Source organism: Callithrix jacchus, chromosome 12 (assembly GCF_049354715.1).
Source record: "Callithrix jacchus isolate 240 chromosome 12, calJac240_pri, whole genome shotgun sequence".
In the NCBI taxonomy this organism is placed as follows: domain Eukaryota; kingdom Metazoa; phylum Chordata; class Mammalia; order Primates; family Cebidae; genus Callithrix; species Callithrix jacchus.
In genome coordinates, this window is record NC_133513.1 from 26190311 (window position 1) to 26205154 (window position 14844).

Genomic DNA, 14844 nt, shown 5'->3' on the forward strand with positions numbered 1-14844 from the left:
GAGTCAGGTGAATTGAATATCCTTTGTTGGAGCCACTACAGCTTTCATGGCAAAGAGAAAAAAAAAACATGGTAAGCACGCAGTCTTACTATGAAAGTGACACTTCCATTTACCTTTCCCTGGCCAAAGTAAGTCATATGACAAAGCCTGTGGTTCATGGAATGAGGAAGTACAACTTTTCCATAGGGAGGGGTCCTGCTGGCAGGGGCACAGCAGCATTTTAAAAATAATTTCGACCAGGTGAAGTGGCTCATGCCTGTAATCACAGCACTTTGGAACGCCTAGGCAGGCAGGTAAGCTGAGGTCAGGAGTTTGAGACCAGCCTGGCCAACATGATGAAAACTCATCTCTACTAAAAATATAAAAAATTAGCCAGGTGTGCTGGTGGGTGCCTATAATCCCAGCTACTTGGGAGTCTGAGGCAGGAAAATTACTTGAACCTGGGAGGTGGAGATTGCAGTGAGCCAAGGTCATGCTATTGTATGCTAGCTTGGGGAAGAAGAGCAAAACTCTCTCAATAAATAAATAAATAAATAATAAAAACAATTTCAACTTCTATTTTAGATTCAGGGGTTACATGTGCAAGTTTGTTACATGGATATGTTGTGTGACACTGAGGTTTGGGGTATAAATGATTCTGTTACCCAGGTAGTGAGCATAGTACCCCATAGGTCGTTTTATAGCCCTTGCCTCCACTTCTTCTCTCCACACTATTGTAGACCCTAGTGTCTACTGTTTCCATCTTTATGTTCACTGTAACCCAATGCTTACTTCCCACCTATAAGTGAGAACATGAAGTATTTGTTTTTCTGTTTCTGTGTTAGTTCACTTGCGATAATGGCCTCCAGTTATATCCATCTTGCTGCAAAGGATGTGATTTCATTCTTTTTTGTGGCTGCATGGTATTCCATGGTGTATTTGTATCACATTTTCTTTATCCAGTCTACCACTGATGGGCACCTAGATTGACTTCACATCTTTGCTATTGTGAACGGTGCCATGATGAACATGTGAGTGCATGTGTCTTTCAGGTAGAACAATTTCTTCTGGATACATACCAGGTAATGGGATTACTGGGTCAAATGGTGTTGGTTTCAAGTTCTTTGAGAAATCTCCAAACTACTTTCCACAGTGGCTGAACTAATTTACATTCCTACTAACAGTATGAAAGCATTCCCTTTCCTCGGCAGCCTCACCAGCAGCTATTGTTTTTTTTTTTTTTAACTTTTTACAAGTAGCCATTCTGACTGGTGTGAGATGGTTTCTCATTGTGGCTTTGATTGACATTTCTCTAATTATTAGTGATGTTGAGCATTTTTTCATGTTTCATCTTCTTTTGAGAAGTGCCTGTTTGTGTATCTTTACTCACTTTTTAAGGGGGTTATTTGTGTTTTGCTTATTGAATTGCTTATTCTCTTTATAGATTCTGGATATTAGACCTTTGTCAGATGCATAGTTTGTATATATTTCCTCCTTTTGAGTACAGAACATTTGATGGATCAGAAATAAAATTGAACATAGCCACTTTTCCAAACACTACTTGTTTCTCTGCCACCTCAGCGTCCAGGACATTCCTGGTCCTTTGGGGAAATGCCCTATGGCCCCAAAGCCAGCAGTACAGAGAGCTTTTCTAGAAGCCATCAGCTTGCACTTCCCTTTCTGAGGTGAACATTCAGCCAGTGGAGCAGATGTTGGCTGCCAATGTGGTGCCAGACCCCACTGTGATGGACGGCTCTTTTGTTTTGTTTACTCTTCTAGGCAGGGTGATAAATTCTCCTTCTAATCAGGTTCCATGTTTCTCATTTCTCCAGTGCACCAACCCTGCTAATGAATGATTCACTGAAGTTAGTGGCTAAGATACAGCAAACTGAACCTCGCTCAGCCTTTGTTATGCCAAGTCATGCCCTCACTATCTCCCAAACACAAAATCGAGTTCCTGAGTATGGCGTAGATAGATGATGAAGTATACAACAGCCTTGGATAATTTGTTCACAGTAATTCAGGCCAGTATATTCTGTCAAGGCTGCTACTGAATACATTTGGTTTAACTTGCTGAGGGAGACTGGAGCTTGCAGGGAACCCTCTGAGGCCAACTGCTGCAGAGTCCTGAGAGTTCCCAAGTAGTGTGCCTAAGTGACCGGATAGTCCTGTGCTTTAGTCCTGGGAACAGAAGCAGCTTCAGCTATAGAGGGATCCTGGGGGCTAACTCCAAGGGAACTCACCCCTGACTGACACCATCACTATGACTTGAGGACAATTAGATTGAACACAGAATGAAGATATTCAAAGGGAAGGGAAAGGAAAATGGGTGGATATGTATTTAAATAATCCCCAATAACAGAGCAGGCAAATAAGGAAACAGGATACTTCAGGGAACCCAAACAACATACATGCAGTTGAATCTCACGGCTAGCTAGTGGGCATTGAAGAACCAGCACAGCCACTCTTTGTTTCTCTCTAGTTGGGATCACCTGGTTTCGTGTCTCTGCTCTTCTTGGTAAGTCTGATTCATGCTCCTTTCTTTATAGACTAGTTTCTTATCATTGCTTGTACATAATCACCAATAGCTTCCCCATCACAGCATTCCTAGTCCTGAGATTACATGACCTTCATGTAGGGAACATATGGTAAATTACCAAAGCCCCTGACCCAATGCCAAGTTCCTGGGAGAAAGAATCATATTGTTCTCACTTGTGACAGGCTCTATTTGGACTATGACCTATGACTACCCATGCTTTTAGGTGAGCATACTTCTTCTTCCTACTTATTTATTTATTTGAGACAAGGTCTCACTCTGTCACCCAGGCTGGAGTACAGTGGCATGAACATAACTCAATGCAACCTTGACCTTCTTGACTCAAGTGAAACTCTTGCCTCAGCCTCCCATTTAGATGGGACCAGAGGTGCATGCTACCATGCCCAGCTAACTTTGTGTTTTATGCAGAGATGGGGGTCTTACTTTGTTGCCCAGGCTGGTTTTGAACTCCTGGGCACATGTGATCCTCTGGTCTCAGTTTCCCAAAGTGCTGGGATTACAGGGGTGAGCCACCAGGCCTGGCCTGAGCACAGTTCATAGAAAAGGTGTGTTATGTTGGTGTAGTGTGGGAAATAAAAAATTATTTTTAGGGCGGGCATGGTGACTCATGCCTGTAATCCCAGTACTTTGGGAGGCCAAGGTGGGAAGATCACAAGGTCAGGAGTTCGAGACCAGCCTGGCCAACATGGTGAAACCCTGTCTCTTCTAAAAATACAAAAAATTAGCAGGGCGTGCTAGTGGGTGCCTGTAATCCCATCTACTTGAGAGGCTGAGGCAGGAGAATCTCTTGAACCCTGGAGGCAGAGATTGCAGTGAGCCAAGACTGCACCACTACATTCCAGCCTGGGCAACAAAGTGAGTCTCTGTCTCAAAAAAAAAAATTATTTTTAAAAGTTTTAAAAAAGAAAGGAAGGCATGGGTTGGACAGGCACTCAAAAGAGCATTTATCACAATTTCTCACTGAGTATACTGCACACGGATGCTATTACCAAGGATGTTGCTTCTGTTATAATGGCAGATATCAAGTTCAGTCTCGTCGGCAATGTGAAGAAGATTATGGTCTTTGAGATTGAATGACCTGGTTGTGAACCTACCTCCTTCACCCAATAATTGAGCAACCTTTTCTTAACTGTATGTAGCCTGAGTTTCTTTGTACTAAAATGGGAGTGAAGTTAAACACTTCACAGGGCTGTCATGAGAAGCAAATTTATGAAGTTCAAAGGTGTCTTGAACTCACACAGAATATATATATATACATTTTTTTTTTTTTTTTTTGAGACGGAGTTTCAAAACTCCACCTGCTTTGACCTCCCAAAGTGCTGGGATTACAGGTGTGAGCCACCGTGCCCAGCCATATTTTTAAATTATTTTTTTGTTTGTTTTTGAGACAGGGCCTTGCTTTGCCACCCAGGCCGGAGTGCAGTGGTACGACCATGGCTTACGTCAGCCTTGAACTCCTAGGCTCAAGCAATCCTCCTCCCTCAGCTTCTGCAGTAGCTTGGACTACAGGTACATGCTGTCACATCTAGCTAATTTAAGAAACTTTTTTTGTAGAAACGGGTCTTGCGATGGACTGACTCAAGATGGCGCGGTGAGAACAACCCAGGATTGAAGCTCTCGGTGAAGGCGCAGAGGGTGAGTCAGGGCCGCGTTTCCAGACGGATCTTTGTTGCCCACAGAACGGGGAAATTCCCAAGTATAAAAGAGATGCAGGGTGCCAGCGCAGTGCAGCCGGCGGCTGGTGCAGCCGGTGGCCGGCGCTGCAGCGCAGCGGCGCTCCATAGCACTCCACACAAAGCGCACAGGTCCGGGTGCCCTGTTGAACCAGCAATCTGAGATTTGAGAGGGCAGATTGGCATATCCATCTGATTGAATGGGACTTGGACAGTGAGCCAGGCCAGGAGATTCCAGGGAGACAGCGTTTGGGCCAGCACAGTGGGACAAACAAATGGTGATTCCAAACGCTCCGGGTGGAGAGTTTCACTGCAGGCACAGCTGAACCGAGGACAGTGCAGCTCGGTGGGGAGGGGGGTCCGCCATTACCGAGGCAATCTGCCCCTACTGAGGTAAACTCCCATTGCTGACGCAGCCTGCCATTGCCAAGGCAACCTGCCACAACAGAGAGACTTTGCCACAGGGCGTAGTCTGTGGCAGCAGGGCGGAGACCGCAGCAGCAGGGCAGAGCCCGCAGCAACATGGCGGACCTCACACCAGCAGGGCGGAGTCTCGGCAGGCAAATAGTGACTAGACTGCCTCCTAGCTGGGCAGGACAGCGCAACGGACACTCACAAAGAAAGCCCCAACCCCCCCGAGACAGAGAATCTGAGAAAAAAAGGGTTTTTTTTATGAGTTCTGCTGCAGCAGAATTAAACATAGGAGCCTAACAGCCCTGAATGAACAACAGAGCTCACAGATCAGCACTTGAGCTCCTATAAAGTACAGACTGTCTCCTCAAGCAGCTCCCAGATCCCTCTATATCCAGAAGACTGACATTTGGCAGGCATCATTCTGGGACAAAGATAGCAGAAAAAGAAACTGGTAGCATCCCTCACTGTTCTGCAACCGCTATAGGTGCACCCCAGACAAGCAGGGCCTGGAGTGGACCTCAGCAGTCGTACAGTGGAGGGGCTAGACTGGTGGAAGGAAAACCAAGTAACAGAAATACTTCATCATCAACAATCTGGGTGTCCACTCAGACCCAATCGAAAAGTCAGCAACTATTCAGACGACAGGTGGATAAATCCACAAAGATGGGAAGAAACCAGCGCAAAAAGGAGGAAAACACCCGAAACCAGAACACCGTGACTCCTACAAAGGACCAAAACTCCTCACCAGCAAGGGAACAAAGATGGACGGAGAATGACTGTGACAAAATGATGGAATTAGACTTCAGAAGGTGGATAATGAGAAACTTTTGTGAGCTAAAAGAACATGTTTTAAATCAATGCAAAGAAACTAAGAACCTTGAAAAAAGATTTGAGAAAAGATTCGAGGAAATGATAACAAGAATGGATAACTTAGAGAGGAATATGAATGAATTAAAGGAGCTGAAAAACACAATATGAGAACTTCGTGAAGCATGCACAATTTCAACAGCTGAATTGACCAAGCAGAAGAAAGAATATCAGAAGTCAAAGATCAACTCAGTGAAATAAAACAAGAAACCAAGATTAGAGAAAAAAGCGCAAAAAGGAATGAACAAAGTCTCCAAGAAATGTGGGACTATGTGAAGAGACCTAACCTACGTTTGATAGGTGCACCAGAAGGGGACGAAGAGAATGAATCCAAGCTGGAAAATACTCTTCAGGATATTATCCAGGAAAATTTCCCCCACCTAGCAAGACAGGCCAACACTCAAATGCAGGAAATACAGAGAACACCACAAAGATATTCCACAAGAAGAGCAACCCCAAGGCACATAATCGTCAGATTCACCAGGGTTGAAATAAAGGAGAAAATACTAAGGGCAGCCAGAGAGAAAGGTCGGGTCACCCACAAAGGGAAGCCCATCAGACTCACAGCAGATCTCTCGGCAGAAACTCTAGAAGCCAGAAGAGAGTGGGGGCCAGTATTCAACATCCTTAAAGAAAAGAACTTTCAACCCAGAATTTCATATCCAGCCAAACTGAGCTTCAGAAGTGAAGGAAAAATAAAATCCTTTGCAAACAAGCAAGTACTCAGAGATTTTGTCACCACCAGGCCTGCTTTACAAGAGCTCCTGAAAGAGGCACTATGCATAGAAAGGAACAACCAGTACCAGCCATTCCAAAATCACACCAAATTGTAAAGAGCATCAACATAATGAAGAATCTATATCAACTAACGGGCAAAACAGCTAGCTAGCATCAAAATGGCAGTATCAAATATACACATAACAATATTAACCCTAAATGTAAATGGACTAAATGCACCAATCAAAAGACACAGACTGGCAAATTGGATAAAAATCCAAAACCCATCAGTGTGCTGTATCCAGGAAACCCATCTCACATGCAAGGATACACAAAGGCTCAAAATAAAGGGATGGGGGAAGATTTACCAAGCAAATGGAGAGCAAAAAAAAGCAGGAGTTGCAATTCTCGTCTCTGATAAAATAGACTTTAAAGCAACAAAAATCAAAAGAGACAAAGAAGGACATTACATAATGGAAAAAGGATTGATACAACAAGAAGAGCTAATGATCCTAAATATATATGGACCCAATATAGAAGCACCCAGATACATAAGGCAAGTTCTTAATGACTTACAAAGAGACTTAGACTCCCACACAATAATAGTGGGAGACTTTAACACTCCACTGTCAATATTAGACAGATCAACCAGACAGAAAATCAACAAGGATATCCAGGGCTTGAACTCAGACCTGGAGCAAGCAAACCTGATAGACATTTACAGAACTCTCCACCCCAAATCCACAGAATATACATTCTTCTCAGCACCACATCACACCTACTCTAAAATTGACCACATAATTGGAAGTAAAGCACTCCTCAGCAAGTGCAAAACAACTGAAATCATAACAAACAGTCTCTCAGATCATAGTGCAATCAAGTTAGAACTCAGAATTCAGAAACCAACCCAGAACCGCACAGCTTCATGGAAACTGAACAACTGGCTCTTGAATGTTGACTGGATAAACAATGAAATCAAGGCAGAAATAAGGAAGTTCTTTGAAACCAATGAGAACAAAGACACAACATGCCAGAATCTCTGGGACACATTTAAAGCAGTCTCTAGAGGAAAATATGTAGCAATAAGTGCCCATATGAGGAGAATGGAGAGATCCAAAATTGACACCCTATCATCAAAATTGAAAGAGCTAGAGGAGCAAGATCAAAAAAACTCAAAACCTAGCAGAAGACAAGAAATAACTAAGATCAGAGCTGAACTGAAGGTGATAGAGACACGAAAAACCCTTAAAAAAATCAATAAATCCAAGAGCTGGTTTTTTGAAAAGATCAACAAAATAGACAAACCACTAGCCAGATTGATAAAAAAGAAGAGAGAGAACAACCAAATAGATGTAATAAAAAATGATAAAGGGGAAATCACCACATATTCCACAGAAATTCAAACCATCATCAGAGAATATTACAAACAACTCTATGCACATAAACTAGTAAACCTGGAAGAAATGGATAAATTCCTGGACTCCTATGTCCTCCCAAGCCTAAACCAGGAGGAAGCTGAAACTATGAATAGACCAATAACAAGGTCAGAAGTCAAGGCAGCAATTAAGAGCCTACCACAGAAAAAAAGCCCAGGTCCAGATGGGTTCACAGCCAAATTCTACCAGAAACACAAAGAGGAGCTGGTACCATTCCTTCTGAAACTATTCCAAATAATCCAAAAAGAGGGAATCCTTCCCAAATCATTTTATGAGACCAATGTTATCCTGATACCAAAAGCCGGCAGAGACCCAACAGGAAAAGAAAACTTCAGGCCAATATCCATGATGAACATAGATGCAAAAATCTTCAATAAAATATTGGCAAGCCGATTGCAACAGCAAATCAAAAAACTTATCCATCATGATCATGTAGGATTCATCCTGGGGATGCAAGGCTGGTTCAACATACGCAAGTCTATAAACGTAATTCACCACATAAACAGAACCAAAAACAAAAACCACATGTTTATCTCAATTGACGCAGAGAAGGCATTCGACAATTCAACAGCCATTTATGCTAAAAACCCTCAATAAACTCGGTATCGATGGAACGTATCTCAAAGTAATAAAAGCTATTTACGACAAACCAACAGCCAATATCATACTGAATGGGCAAAAACTGGAAGCATTCCCTTTGAAATCCGGCACTAGACAAGGATGCCCTCTTTCACCACTCCTATTTAATATAGTTCTGGAAGTTCTAGCCAGAGCAATCAGGCAAGAAAAAGAAATAAAGGGTATTCAAATAGGAAAGGTGGAAGCCAAATTGTCTCTATTTGCAGATGACATGATAGTATACCTAGAAGACCCCATCGCCTCAGCCCAAAAACTCCTGAAACTGATAAGCAACTTCAGCAAAGTCTCAGGATATAAAATCAATGTACAAAAATCACAAGCATTCCTCTACACCAATAACAGACTTAAAGAGAGCCAAATCAAGAACGAACTGCCATTCACAATTGCTACAAAGAGAATCAAATACCTTGGAATACAACTCACAAGGAATGTAAGGGAACTTTTCAAGGAAAACTACAAACCACTGCTCAACGAAATCAGAGAGGACACAAACAGTTGGAGAAACATTCCATGTTCATGGTTAGGAAGAATTAATATCGTGAAAGTGGCTATACTGCCCAAAGTAATTTACAGAATCAATGCTATCCCCATCAAGCTACCACTGACATTCTTCACAGAACTGGAAAAAACCACCATGAACTTCATATGGAACCAAAAGAGAGCCCGCATAGCCAAGTCAATTCTAAGCAAAAACAACACAGCGGGGGGCATCACACTACCGGATTTCAAACTATACTACAAGGCTACAGTAATCAAAACAGCATGGTACTGGTACCAAAACAGAGATATAGACCAATGGAACAAAACAGAGGCACTGGAGGCAACACAACATACATACAACTATACAATCTTTGATAAACCTGACAAAAACAAGCAATGGGGAAAGGATTCCATGTTTAACAAATGGTGTTGGGAAAACTGGCTAGCCATGTGCAGAAAGCAGAAACTGGACCCCTTCCTGACACCTTACACTAAAATTAACTCCAGATGGATTAAAGACTTAAACATAAGACCTGGCACCATAAAAACCCTAGAAGGAAATCTAGGCAAAACTATCCAGGACATAGGAGTAGGCAAAGACTTCATGAACAAAACACCAAAAGCATTGGCAACAAAAGCCAAAATAGACAAATGGGACCTAATCAAACTCCACAACTTCTGCACGGCAAAAGAAACAGTCACTAGAGTGGATCGGCAACCAACAGAATGGGAAAAGATTTTCACAGTCTACCCATCTGACAAAGGGCTGATATCCAGAATTTACAAAGAACTCAAACAGATTTACAGGAAAAAAACAAACAAGCCCATTCAAAAGTGGGCAAAGGATATGAACAGACACTTTACGAAAGAAGACATATATGAGGCCAAGAATCATATGAAAAAATGCTCATCATCACTGGTCATCAGAGAGATGCAAATCAAAACCATATTGAGATACCATCTCACGCCAGTTAGAATGGCGATCATTAAAAAATCTGGAGACAACAGATGCTGGAGAGGATGTGGAGAAAAAGGAACACTTCTACACTGTTGGTGGGAGTGTAAATTAGTTCAACCATTGTGGAAGACAGTGTGGCGATTCCTCAAGGCCTTAGAAATAGAAATTCCATTTGACCCAGCAATCCCATTACTGGGTATATATCGAAAAGACTATAAATCGTTCTACTATAAGGACACATGCACACGAATGTTCATTGCAGCACTGTTTACAATAGCAAAGACCTGGAACCAACCCAAATGCCCATCGATGATAGACTGGATTGGGAAAATGTGGCACATACACACCATGGAATATTATGCAGCAATCAGAATTGATGAGTTTGTGTCGTTTGTAGGGACATGGATGAATCTGGAGAACATCATTCTCAGCAAACTGACACAAGAACAGAAAATGAAATACCACATATTCTCACTCATAGGTGGGTGATGAAAAATGAGAACACATGGACACAGGGAGGGGAGTACTAAACACTGGGGTCTATTGTGGGGAAAAGGGGAGGGCCAGCGGGGGGTGGGGGAGCTGGGGAGAAATAGCCTGGGGAGAAATGCCAAAAGTGGGTGAAGAGGAGAAAGGAAGCAAAACACACTGCCATGTGTGTACCTATGCAACTGTCTTGCATGTTCTGCACATGTACCCCAAAACCTAAAATGTAATAAAAAATAAAAAATAAAAAAAAAAAAAAAGAGAGAGAGAAACGGGTCTTGCTATGTTGCTTAGGCTAGTCTTGAACTTCTGGGTTCAAATGATCCTCCAGCCCTTGGCCTCCCAAAGCTCTGGCATTACCAGTGTGACCCACTGCAATTGGCCCAGAATTTAGAATCGGTGGACGCTGGGTTGAGCCTCATCCATGTTACTAGCTATGTGAACATAAAGAATTTACTAGGTCTCTTTGGGCTTCAAATGCATATTATGAGAAAATGGTGAAAATGTTAGCAAAATCATTGCACAGCAAATAGAAAACACATTTTGGAGTCAGACTGACTGAAGTTTAAGTCTGCCTCTATCATTCCATAACTGTGTCCCACCTTGACTGGTAGTTTTTTTTTCTTTTTCTTTCTTTTTTTTTTTGAGACAAGAGTCTTGCTCTGTTGCCCAACCTGGAGTGCAGTGGCACGATCTTGGCTCACTGCAACTTCCACTTCCCAGGTTCAAGCGATTCTTCTGCCTCAGCCTCCCTAGTAGCTGAGATTACAGGCACCTGCTATCATGCCTGGCTAATTTTTATATTTTTGTAGAGATGGGGTTTCACCGTGTTTGCCAGACTGGTCTTCAATGCCTGACCTCAGGTGATCTGCCTGCCTTGGCTTCTCAAAGTGCTGGGGTTACAGGCGTGAGCCACCACAACCGGCCTTTATTGATAGTTTTTAAGCTCCTCAGGAGATCCGATGTGCTGCCAAGTTTGGGAACTACTGCCCTAACCCACAGTGTTGACTTACATTGAGCTTCCCTTGTCTAAGCTAAATTAGTCTCACCTGAAATCTCATCTTTTGAAGGCAAAAGCTTTCTTAGATCAATGCCCTCGTCCAAGCATTTTAGGTGTTTTTTTTTTTTTTTTGATGGTTTCAACAGTTTTCCAGTTGAGCTTTCTGTCTCCAGGCACTCAGAATCATTTAATTCCAATTATGACTTACAGATCTCAGAAAATCCCTTGTTTACAAATCTTGAATGATTCCTTCCTGTCTCAATTAGAAAATCAAAACTTCATTATTTTTATACAAGCCCCTTCAAATCTGGCATTTCCCCTCCTTCTTTCCTCTCTCTTCCCCTCCTTCCCTTCCTCCTTTCTTCCTGTATTCCATTCTTTTTACTAGTTGCAGAATATCTAAATACATTCTTCTTATAATTACCCATATGTATATATGTAGATTTAATATGCAAACATGTGCAAAATACAAAGTGAAGGATCCCTCTACCTGCATTCCCACAGTCCCATCCCGAAGGTAGCCTTTGAAATCAGTTTGATGCCTATTCTTCTGTTATTTATTTTATGTGTATATCTGTACCCATCGTTACAGCTATAGCTACACTGCCTTTGCATCTACAACTGCACTTGTGTTTACCTATCCATATAGTGGGTATTCATGTATTCTTTTTTTTTTTAGATGGGGTCTCGCTCTGTCTCCAGTCTGGAGTGCAGTGGCATGATCTTGGCTCACTGCAACCTCCACCTCCCAAGTTCAAGTGATTCTCTTGCCTTAGGCTCCCCAGTAGCTGGGACTACAGGTGCATGCCACCACGCCCAACTAATTTTTGTATTTTTGGTAGAGATGGGATTTTACCATGTTGGTCAGGATGGTCTCATCTCTTAACCTTGTGATCTGCCGGTCTTGGCCTCTCAAAGTGTTGGGATTACAGGCATGAGCCATCACATCCGGCTTGTGTATTCTTTTAAAAATATAGTTTAGCTTTGTGTTTGTGTGACTTTTAATGAAAATAGCATCCTACTGTGTGCATTGTTTTGCAAATTACTTTTTCTTTTAACAGTATATACTGAAGATATTTCCACATAAGCCCATATAAAGCTACTTCATTTATTTATTTATTTATTTATTTTCTGGTTGAATATATCTGGTAATTTTTTTTTATTGCATTTTAGGTTTTGGGGTACATGTGCAGAACATGCAAGATAGTTGCATAGGTACACACATGGCAGTGTGTTTTGCTGCCTTCCTCCCCTTCACTCACATTTGGCATTTCTCCCCAGGCTATCCCTCCCCAGGTCCCCCCGACGCTGTCCCTCCCCTATTCCCCCCAATAGACCCCAGTGTGTAGTACTCCCTTCCCTGTGTCCATGTGTTCTCATTTTTCATCACCCGCCTATGAGTGAGAATATGCGGTATTTCATTTTCTGTTCTTGTGTCAGTTTGCTGAGAATGATGTTCTCCAGATTCATCCATGTCCCTACAAACGACACAAACTCATCATTTCTGATTGCTGCATAATATTCCATGGTGTATATGTGCCACATTTTCCCAGTCCAGTCTATCATCGATGGGCATTTGGGTTGGTTCCAAGTCTTTGCTATTGTAAACAGTGCTGCAGTGAGCATTCATGTGCATGTGTCCTTATAGTAGAACAATTTATAGTCCTTTGTGATATATACCCAGTAATGGGATTGCTGGGTCAAATGGAATTTCTATTTCTTTTTTTTTTTTTTTAATTTTTTTTGGATTTTAGGTTTTGGGGTACATGAGCAGAGCATGTAAGACAGTTGCGTAGGAACACACATGGCAGTGTGCTTTTCTTTCCTTCTCCCCTTCACCCACATTTGGCATTTCTCCCCAGGCTATCCCTCCCCACCTTCCCCTCCCACTGGCCCTCCCCTTTTCCCCCCAATAGACCCCAGTGTTTAGTACTTCCCTTTCTGTGTCCATGTGTTCTAATTTTTCATCACGCGCCTATGAGTGAGAATATGCAGTGTTTCATTTTCTGTTCTTGTGTCAGTTTGCTGAGGATGACGTTCTCCAGATTCATCCATGTCCCTGCAAATGACACAAACTCATCATTTCTGATTGCTGCATAATATTCCATGGTGTATATGTGCCACATTTTTCCAATCCAGTCTATTATCAATGGGCATTTGGGTTGATTCCAGGTCTTTGCTATTGTAAACAGTGCTGCAATGAACATTCGTGTACATGTGTCCTTATAGTAGAACGATTTATAGTCTTTTGGATATATACCCAGTAATGGGATTGCTGGGTCAAATGGAATTTCTATTTCTAAGGCCTTGAGGAATCGCCACACTGTCTTCCACAATGGTTGAACTAATTTACACTCCCACCAACAGTGTAAAAGTGTTCCTTTTTCTCCACATCCTCTCCAGCATCTGTTGTCTCCAGATTTTTTAATGATCGCCATTCTAACTGGCGTGAGATGGTATCTCAATGTGGTTTTGATTTGCATCTCTCTGATGACCAGTGACGATGAGCATTTTTTCATATGATTGTTGGCCTCATATATGTCTTCTTTTGTAAAGTGTCTGTTCATATCCTTTGCCCACTTTTGAATGGGCTTGTTTGTTTTTTTCCTGTAAATCTGTTTGAGTTCTTTGTAAATTCTGGATATCAGCCCTTTGTCAGATGGGTAAACTGCAAACATTTTTTCCCATTCTGTTGGTTGCCGATCCACTCTAGTGACTGTTTCTTTTGCCGTGCAGAAGCTGTGGAGTTTCATTAGGTCCCATTTGTCTATTTTGGCTTTTGTTGCCAATGCTTTTAGTGTTTTGTTCATGAAGTCCTTGCCTACTCCTATATCCTGGATAGTTTTGCCTAGATTTCCTTCTAGGGTTTTTATGGTGCCAGGTCTTATGTTTAAGTCTTTAATCCATCTGGAGTTAATTTTAGTGTAAGGTGTCAGGAAGGGGTCCAGTTTCTGCTTTCTGCACATGGCTAGCCAGTTTTCCCAACACCATTTGTTAAACATGGAATCCTTTCCCCCTTGCTTGTTTTTGTCAGGTTTATCAAAGATTGTATAGTTGTAGATATGTTGTGTTGCCTCCTGTGCCTCTGTTTTGTTCCATTGGTCTATATATCTGTTTTGGTACCAGTACCATGCTGTTTTGATTACTGTAACCTTGTAGTATAGTTTGAAATCCGGTAGTGTGATGCCCCCCGCTGTGTTCTTTTTGCTTAGAATTGACTTGGCTATGCGGGCTCTCTTTTGGTTCCATATGAAGTTCATGGTGGTTTTTTCCAGTTCTGTGAAGAAAGTCAATGGTAGCTTGATGGGGATAGCGTTGATTCTATAAATTACTTTGGGCAGTATAGCCATTTTCACGAAACTAGTAAACCTGGAAGAAATGGATAAATTCCTGGACTCCTGTGTCCTCCCAAGCCTAAACCAGGAGGAAGCTGAAACTATGAATAGACCAATAACAAGGTCTGAATTCGAGGCAGCAATTAAGAGCCTACCACACAATAAAAGCCCAGGTCCAGACGGGTTCACAGCCGAATTCTACCAGACACACAAAGAGGAGCTGGTACCATTCCTTCTAAAAAGAGGGAATACTTCCCAAATCATTTTACGAGACCAACATCATCCTGATACCAAAACCCGGCA

General features: G+C 42.2%; 1 protein-coding gene across 8 annotated transcripts in view; it reads left to right on the top strand.

The window, feature by feature from the left end:
• The window catches only part of HS3ST4 (heparan sulfate-glucosamine 3-sulfotransferase 4), a 900746-nt gene that overhangs the window by 373044 nt on the left and 512858 nt on the right, over window positions 1-14844 (top strand). For all 8 annotated transcript variants that reach the window (XM_078344971.1, XM_078344972.1, XM_078344975.1 and 5 more), the window contains one exon: window positions 4091-4171. The gene's annotated coding sequence lies outside the window, so the exon portion shown is untranslated. The remainder of the gene's footprint in view (window positions 1-4090; window positions 4172-14844) is intronic.